Source organism: Pelodiscus sinensis, chromosome 8 (assembly GCF_052426305.1).
Source record: "Pelodiscus sinensis isolate ZL-2025 chromosome 8, ASM5242630v1, whole genome shotgun sequence".
Taxonomy (NCBI): domain Eukaryota; kingdom Metazoa; phylum Chordata; order Testudines; family Trionychidae; genus Pelodiscus; species Pelodiscus sinensis.
This window is the reverse complement of record NC_143059.1, coordinates 11,300,241-11,309,611: the sequence shown is the minus strand read 5'-3', so window position 1 is coordinate 11,309,611 and position 9,371 is coordinate 11,300,241. Positions and strand designations below refer to the sequence as shown.

The 9,371-nt window shown below is 42.4% G+C and overlaps 1 long non-coding RNA gene across 1 annotated transcript in view; it reads left to right on the top strand.

Moving 5' to 3' along the window:
• LOC112544318 (uncharacterized) overlaps nucleotides 1-9,371 on the top strand; it is a 120,669-nt gene that overhangs the window by 389 nt on the left and 110,909 nt on the right. Inside the window, exon 2 of the long non-coding RNA XR_012905554.2 lies at nucleotides 131-317. This is a non-coding gene — a long non-coding RNA (uncharacterized LOC112544318). The remainder of the gene's footprint in view (nucleotides 1-130; nucleotides 318-9,371) is intronic.

Here is a 9,371-nt window from a genome sequence, read left to right as displayed (position 1 = left end):
CGGGGGCGACAGGCAGGGAGAACGCGGCGCTTGCCGCCCTGTGCCTCCCCCTGCTGGCTGCCAGGGCCAGAGCTGCACAGCCCGGGCCAGTAACTAAAACAGGCTTTTCAAAGCAGCCCTTCTCCCACAGGGGCACTTCAGAAACCAAGCACAGAGGGAGGGGGTCCTGGCCTGCATCTACACATCTGCGGTTCTCTCTCATGGCTTGAACAAAGACACCAACTGGCGGGGCCCTTATAGTCAACACCTAAAGGACATGAAAAGCTAGATATGGGACACTTCCAGCTACCTCATTAGCACCGCACTACAGTGGACAGGTATTTTTTCCTTCCCCTTCTTTTTCTGTCATAAATTGGGAGGTTCCCCCTTTTTTGGCCACTCATATTTTGCCCACGAAAGCACATGATACTAGATATAGTTTGGTTAGTCTCTAAGGCTACGTCTACTCTGTAGCACTATTTTGTTATACCGGAGTGGCTGTTCTGCGTCTTTTGAGTGCCCTCGGCTACGTCTACACTGGCCCCTTTTCCGGAAGGGGCATGTAAATTTCACTAGTCGTCGTAGGGAAATCCGCGGGGGATTTAAATATCCCCCGCGGCATTTAAATAAAAATGTCCGCCGCTTTTTTCCGGCTTTTAAAAAAGCCGGAAAAGAGCGTCTACACTGGCCCCGATCCTCCGGAAAAAGTGCCCTTTTCCGGAGGGTCTTATTCCTACTTATTCCCAGGATACTTTGAAGTAGGAATAAGACCCTCCGGAAAAGGGCACTTTTTCCGGAGGATCGGGGCCAGTGTAGACGCTCTTTTCCGGCTTTTTTAAAAGCCGGAAAAAAGCGGCGGACATTTTTATTTAAATGCCGCGGGGGATATTTAAATCCCCCGCGGATTTCCCTACGACGACTAGTGAAATTTACATGCCCCTTCTGGAAAAGGGGCCAGTGTAGACGTAGCCCTCATGTTTTTGAAATATAACAGGCTCACTATTCGAAAGTCCCTGTAAACTTCATTCCAGGAGTAATGGATGTTTTGAAATAAGCTATTTCAAAATTGACTTGAAATAAATTTGCGTAGCTCAAATTGCGTAACTTATTTCAAGCTCTGGGTGCAGCACCCTAAGCTGCTACATCGCTGCTACCCTCTGCCTCTATCTTTCCAACCATTAAATCACATCAGTGAAAAACACATTAAATACTTTCCTAGTGCTACTTTTCTATGGAAACAATTCCTAGAATTGCCACTTTGTTAGACCTTTGTGTCTGAGAAAGAAGGCCATCGTGAGACAGTCTCTGTATTGAGATGTTGATCATGCTATTACAACAAGGTGGAGAGCCTCATAGTATTTGGAAAATGAATACGTTGGCCGTCTCTGTCAGAACCGGGATTAGATTCAGGTCTATGAACTGACCATAATTCACCTCTGGAAAGAGAATCGGCGCCACTTAAAGAGCTCAGAATAGGCTGATAATGAAATGGGTTTCTGGCTGATAATGAAATATTTTGTTTCCACATAAAGGGGCATTGACAAACTGAAATGTAGGGCCTGGGTTCTCATTGCTGTACACCTCTTTCTTGTCCATTTCTGGCATGATCACAGGAGATGCTTAATAATTTAACATATACATGACTACATTTTCAAGAGTTGCCACTTACAGGTTCAAAAACCTTTAGAAGAGCAATTCATATTAATTCGAATAATTGAAATAGCTATCACCATTCATTCAGTGTCAAGAAGGGATCAATAAGTTTATAATAATAATTATTTGTAGCATGCCCCAGTTGGGATGGGGGAACACAAATATCTCCCACATCTTCCCCAGGAAGGTCTTTAACATACAGTGACCATCTCAAAGACTGGATACTACTCCTGAGACTATGTGGCAGGATGAAAGTTTATTTTGAGACAATTGGCAATCTACCCACTAGGAGCTACACAGAGGCTATCACAATCCCAGAGCAATCATCTAATTGGAGAAACAATCTTCAGCACTAAGCTGTGAAAGGCAATTACATTGGCTATTACAGTACCACATACTTTAGCTAGTGTGATGATGCACAAGGTCAGAAATAAAAAGTCATTAGCTACCCATGGTGTACATGTACAGCAAACCTTTAGATATGTACTGACTGAAACTATTACCTACTAGGAAATGGTGCCTATAAATAGAAATAAGTAAAACAGTCACACACAGGTGTGTGATGTGATTTTGACATCATAAACATCCAGAGATGTCCACAGGTTCCCAGGATACTAAAGTTCTTTCCTAATTCTGGAGACTTCCTGATGTTATCTAAGAGACTATTACAATACTACTGTCATGATGTGCCAAGTTATACTGGTTTATAAAGGAAAGTTGTGTTTCTGTTTAGTAAGATTAACAAAATTAACAATTGCCATTAACAACTGCCAAACCAGAAAGTCCCAGATCACAGAAATTCAACTTGTATGACTAACTATATTACTAAAACAAATTTCCGATATTACTTTAGAAGTATTGAGTTTCCTTATTCTGTTCATTTGCCAACATTTTCAAAAATCTCCTGCTATAGCCAATTTTCTTGGAACTCTGCTGCACTCTACTGAAATCAAAGGCAACACTTGCAATAATTCTCATTGGTAGAAGGATGCAGTCTTCAGTAAATCATTCCTATCTCTCCCCCATCGCTGCCAACCCAAGCACCCCCCTCTTCCTCTTCCTCTTTTTCAAAACATTCAAAGTGTGCTCATACTATAGAGTTATATAGTGGCATTATGATATGTTCTGCTTTATCCCTTTCCAGTGTGCATTATTTTGCATTTATCAACATGGAATTTCATCTGTCCTTTTGTTGTCCAATCATCCAGTTTTGTGAGATTCCTTTGTAACACTTCACAGTCTGCCTTGGACTAGGGATTTAAGCGACTAGTTGAGGAGCTGATTACTCAAGTGACTACTCGACTAGTCACTCCCCTCCCCCCGCTGCATCTATTGACTGTGCACTGCGTGAAGAAAAACTTCCTTTTGTTCATTTTAAACTTGCTACCTATTAATTTCAATTAGTATCCCCTAGTTGCTATATTATGAGAACAAGTAAATAATTTTTCCTAATTTACTTTTTCCATGCCAGTCATGATTTTATAGACTTCTATCATATCCCTGCTTAGGGTATGTCTAGACTGCTAGGATCTATCAGAAAAAGATATGCAAATGTGCTCCGCATTTTGCGTATCTTTTTCTGATACTTTTGTTGGAAGAGGCCTTTCCAAAATTTGACCCATCTAGACTGGGCCAAATTTAGGAAAAAAAAACCCTATTTCGAAAGTCCCCTTCTTCCTCGTGGAACGAGGAATACAGGGGCTTCCAAAAGAGCGCGTTTGCTCTTCCACAAAAAAAAAGCAGAAGAGAAAACGCTTTCCCTGGACGCCACGGATTTTTTTCAGGATACCTGTGGTATCCCAAAACCCCCCTGCAGTCTAGCCATACCCTTAGTCTCCTCTTTTCTAAGCTGAAAAGTCTAAGTCTTTTTAATCTCTCTTCAAACGGGACCCGTTCCAAACCCCTAATCATTTTTGTTGCCCTTTTCTGAACCTTTTCCAATGCCAATATATCTTTTTTTGAGAAGAGGCGACCACATCTGCACGCAGTATTCAAGATGTGGGAGTACTGTGGTTTTATAGAGGCAAAAGGCAACTATGTACAGTACTTGAACTAATACTGTTTGGGAATGACTGGGAAATATGTGCAACACATCAGAATCTTTTTATTTGTAGAATGGACGTATTTGAGAAAAGCTTTTCCATCTGCTATGTTATGAAATTATGCATATAAGAAGACTCCTGGCCCCTAAATATAGAACTTTTTAATGTTATCTGCTCAGCTGGAGCCACAAGTCTAAAGCACATAATTATCTTCTTACTATCACTGAATACAATGACAATACATGTAAACTACTTGTACAACAGTAATGACTCTTAGAAGGGCTGTAGAATATCTTGTATAAATATATCACGTGAATAACGAAGTGTAACTATGAGCTGTTATGTAACTATGAGCTACTGAATGTCTAATGCAACACCCCTTCAAGCCATGTTTACTCACAAAACTAGTCACTGGAGTTTTCAGATAGTTGAAACATTTCCTTTTCCGAACCTGGGTCTGATGCGTTCTGTACTGTTGCCACACCTGTCTCTGCTATGGATGCAGGCATCAGAATACACCAAGGCTACATCTAGACTGGCATGATTTTCCGCAAATGCTTTTAACGGAAAAGTTTTCCGTTAAAAGCATTTTCGGAACAGAGTGTCTAGATTGGCACGGGAGCTTTTCCACAAAAGCACTTTTTGCGGAAAAGTGTCCGTGGCCAATCTAGACGCGCTTTTCCGCAAAAAAGCCCCGATTGCCATTTTCGCGATCGGGGCTTTTTTGCGGAAAACAAATCTCAGCTGTCTACACTGGTCCTTTTGTGCAAAAGTTTTGCACAAAAGGGACTTTTGCCCGAACGGGAGCAGCATAGTATTTCCGCAAGAAGCACTGATTTCTTACAGTAGGAAGTCAGTGCTTTTGCAGAAATTCAAGCGGCCAGTGTAGACAGCTGGCAAGTTTTTACGGAAAAGCGGCTGATTTTCTGGAAAAACTGGCCAGTCTAAACACAGCCCAAGTGTTCCCTGTTCTGTTCATTCCCTCTGGGGCAATGGCCGCTGTCAGAAGACAGGACAGTGGGCTAGATGGATTTTTGGTCTGATCCAGCATGGCCGTTCTTACATTGTTATGATATTACATGGCACAATGTTGTATGATTGCAGATTTCTGCTTTAATTTAAAAAAATAATTAAAATATAATCGTGTCATAGCTTATTTAGGGCATATGGGTACATCTTCAGTGCAGTGACCTGCATGGGCCCAACAGCATTTCACTAGAGAGTGATCTAGCCTGTTACTTGCACTTTTTTGCCAATCTCTCCTTCCCCAAACACCTAGCCGCTTGCTACATTACTCTATTATAACAACTAGGGAAATCTGTTGCCATCATGCTCATGGAGAATTCCCTCGTCAAAGCTGATGGGGCTGCGAGTTGGGGGTTTGGACGCTCTTCACATTGGTACTGATTTTTCATCTATCTTCCAACATAAATGGGTCTAAGCTTTCATGGGCTGGAGCCCACGTCGTCAGATTCATGAAGTGGAATCCTGTGTTTGATAGGAATATGTACACATATAACACTCCCATCTTTGCACATATCCCTACCAAACTGAAGATTCCGCTTTATGCATCAGACAAAGTGGACTCCAGCCCATGAAAGCTGATGCCCAAATAAATGTGTTGGTCTTTAAGGTGCCACAGGACTCATTGTTTTGGCTGAAACAGACTACTATGGCTACGCCTCTGACACTTAGAACTGGGTCTGCAGTCCAGTCTTTTAGTATAGCAAAGCTCCAAGCTTCACCAAAGCAGAATTTCTCCTTATCCCTAATCTGAATAATTTCTGTTAGGCCATTTTTTCCCTTGGGGTAGAGTTACACAGCAAAAGCTGTGCATGGGCTGGCCTATCCAACCTTGCTTGAATTCAGCTTGTGTAACACAGTGCGGGAAGACAGAGTGGACTTCTGTCAAGGCTGTTTGCCACTAAAGGCATGTGTTAAAACTCCACAAGGTTACAGATTCCCTGGCCTTAAATTGGTGTTGCTGCCACCACCCATATGCAAAAGCCTCTTTGAGGCCCCAAGAAGGTGCATTTGGGAATTCCTTGCCATAGGGGACCCTCAAACTTTTTTAACACTCCCTCTGGAGAGAGCTTGAAAAATAGTACTCGCTTTAATAGTTGGTTTTGTAGTCATAAGCATATGCACACAGAACCTCTTGCCTTCTCGGACACAAGAACCAGCTCATAGTCTTAAAAGGGTGATATTTATTAACAAAACAAAGTAAACACTCTTGCTGAAACACTACTTGGCTGCTAGGTGTTACCGAGCAATTGAAAAAAAAAATTAAAACACAGAGGCTGTGTCTAGACTGCATCCCTTTTCCGTAAAAGGGATGCAGATTAGACACATCGCAATTGCAAATGAAGGGGGGATTTAAATCCCCCCATGCTTCATTTGCATAAACATGGCTGCCGCTTTTTTCCGGCTCGGAGCTTTGCTGGAAAAAAGCACCAGTCTAGATGGGGATCTTTCGGAAAATAAATCCTTTTCTGAAAGATCCCTTATTCCTCTTAAAATAATTCACTTTCAAATTCACTTCCTGCTTCCCTAGCATTCCTGGGGACTCTCTAGGACCTACTGTCTATGGTTTTAATCCTTACAGGGAAGTCAGTTAGGGTTAGGTCTCAAGAGTTAACCACTGTGAAAAGTCTTTAGTTGACTATATGACTGGAACGTCCAGAAAAGGAAACTATCCCTCCCATTCATCACAGCTTCAGAGAAGGCTAGTGATCTGAGCACATCCCCATGGTCTCTGCTAAGCTTGTACTACCCATGCTGGGGTCCGTGTTGTGCTGTCTTCACTGCTGTTGTTACCTGAGCTAGCGAGAGTCAAACTAGCTCAGATAGTATAGCCTATGCACAAAGAGGACTCTGACAAGATAACCTGCCCAGGCGGCATCTTGGAGTTTCGTATATAACACCTCCATGTTTTCTATATCATATGTACCAGAAAGGAATTAATCTCAGTCTCTCCCAGGCTGTGCAGTACAAAAAACTGAGTTTTGATCAATCCATTTGTGAGTGTACAGAGAGAACACACACTTGTCTCTGAATGGACACTGGAAGAAGAGCTGTTGAGTGAAAAGGCTCTATTTTTGCTTAGGCTATTTAAAGCATGGGCCACACTCCAAACAATCCTTTTCCCCCTTAAAATACAGTTCTGCTACAGTTGTGCCTTTTGCCAGTATGTTAATTGGGTGTTTTCTTCCCCACTAACCTTACGCTGTAACTGTCATTCCCTTTCCTCAACTGCGCGCAGCTGTGCAGGCGGAAATTACGGTTAGCTAATGATTACTTCGGCTCCAAAAAATCTGTGGCAGAATGATGAACTCTACCTCCAGCCACACTTCCTGTCTCAGCCCTGCAGGGTTCCCCCCAGGTCGACAGCTCTTCAAAATGCATACACATGCTGTCACTCCCCAACCACCACATCTGATAGAGTAAACCTGCTGCAATCCAAAATACAATCTGTTACACGTGAGAGAGGCAGGTAGATGGAAAGATTCAACAGTTATTAAAATGCCTGATCTTTTGGGGAATGGAAGGGAAGCTTATATGAAATACTGCACTTAGGAAATAAAAATCACCTTCCATTGTATATAAACTTTGTACATGCATCTCTAGGGCTGTGTTTACATTGGCGCGATTTTGTGCAAAAGCAGCCACTTTTGTGCAAAAACTTGCTGCCTGTCTACACTGGCCGTGAGTTCTTGCACAAGTACACTGACATTCTAATGTATGAAATCAGTGCTTCTTGCACAGGAACTCTGATGCTCCCGCTCAGGAATAAGCCCTCTTGTGCAACTGTTCTTGCGCAAGAGGCCAGTGTAGACAGGCAACATGAATTTCTTGCGCAAGAAAGCCCTATGGTTAAAATGGCCATCATAGCTTTCTTGTGCAAGAGAGCATCTACACTGGCATGAATGCCATTGTGCAAAAGCACATCTCTTGCGCAAATGCACGTGCCAGTGTAGACGCTTTCTTCTGGAGGAGTTTTTGCACAAGAACTCTTCCGCAAAAGAGTTCTTGCGCAAAATCATGCCAGTGTAGATGTATCCCAGAAGTTTAAAATTTTTCATGGCCAACGTGTTTGTGCATGTTACAAAGTATTTAAACAAACCAAACAGTACTTTCTAAAGAAAATATTTGGAGAACATTTCTGTGTATTTTCCTTAAAGCAAAATACCATGTTTTCATACATTTAAACAGCACAAACAAATGCCGTTTCTGCAAGAAATCAGCTAATTAAATATGCCACATAGCTGATTTTACACTAATTGCTACCAGGTTCCCAAGCAAAACTGGAACATTTTTGTGGCTGTCACAATAAAGCCAACTAAGCATTTACCATTTTAATCCTTGTTCTTAGCTCATCTATATTTAATAGGAAGACTATTAAAAAGACGATTACACTAACTTCTAAAAGATAATACAGCTATATGCGACACCAAGATAATTGGCTCACTCATCTATATAGGAAAGACGGTCTGACCTCTATTATCCTAATGTGTTTATTCATAAATACAAGTGCCTTTTTGTTTTTTACTCTAATTGCACTCCATTGTGTGTCACTGTGTTACCGGACACTTGAGTGAACATAGACAGGTCACAGTAGAAACAATGTCTATCAATAAGGCTGAGGATTGGGAAGCATGAGCTCGGTTCTCTTCCACCTCTGCACTTACCTGGTCACTTCACCTCTTTCCACCACCCATTCTTTAGCTGGTAAGCTCCCCAGGGCAGGCAATGCCTCTTAAGCAGCATTTGGACAGGGTCTAGAAAATGGGGCCCTGATTTTGGCTGGGGCCTGTGGCCATCTGCTGTGTACTCCTTCATGAAATAGCATAGCTTAGAGCCCTCCTGGTTCTCCCTCTAACTTACACCCCAAAGTACATTCATTTTCTAGGCTTCTTCAGGCCCAAACCTTTCCCTCTGGAGGCTTCCAGTTTGCTTTTCTTCCAAGGCTTCAGATATGCGATACCCATAGGCTATGTCTACCCTGGCAGTTTCTTGTGCAAGAACTCTTTTGCGGAAGAGTTATTGTGCAAAAACTCTTCCACAAGAGAGCATCTATACTGCCATGTGCTTTTGTGCAAGAGATGTGCTTTTGCACATGAGCATCCATGGCAGTGTAGATGCTCTCTTCCACAAGAAAGCTCTGATGGCCATTTTAACCATAGGGGCTTCTTGCGCAAGAAATTCACGTTGCCTGTCTACACTGTTTTTTTCTGGAAGAGCTCTTGCGCAAGAGGGTTTATTCCTCGTGGAGAGAGGAATAACTCTTCTGGAAGAAGCCCTGATTTACAATGCTATATTGTAAATTTACTTCTGGAAGAACGCTCATGCAGTGTAGACAGCCGGCAAGTTTTTGCGGAAGAACAGTTATTCTTCCGCAAGAAGCGGCAATTGTAGACGTAACCTATGCTATAGTTTCTCTGCACAGGGAAACTCTCCGGCTACATCTACACTGGCATGATCTTGCGCAAAAACTCTTTTGCAGATGAGTTCTTGTGCAAAAACTCTTCCAGAAGAAAGCGTCTACACTGGCATGTGTGTTTGTGCAAGAGATGTGCTTTTGCGCAAGAGCATTCATGCCAGTGTAGACGCTGTCTTGCGCAAGAAAGCTCTGACGGCCATTTTAACCATAAAGTTTTCTTGCGCAAGAAATTCATGTTGCCTGTCTACACTGGCTTC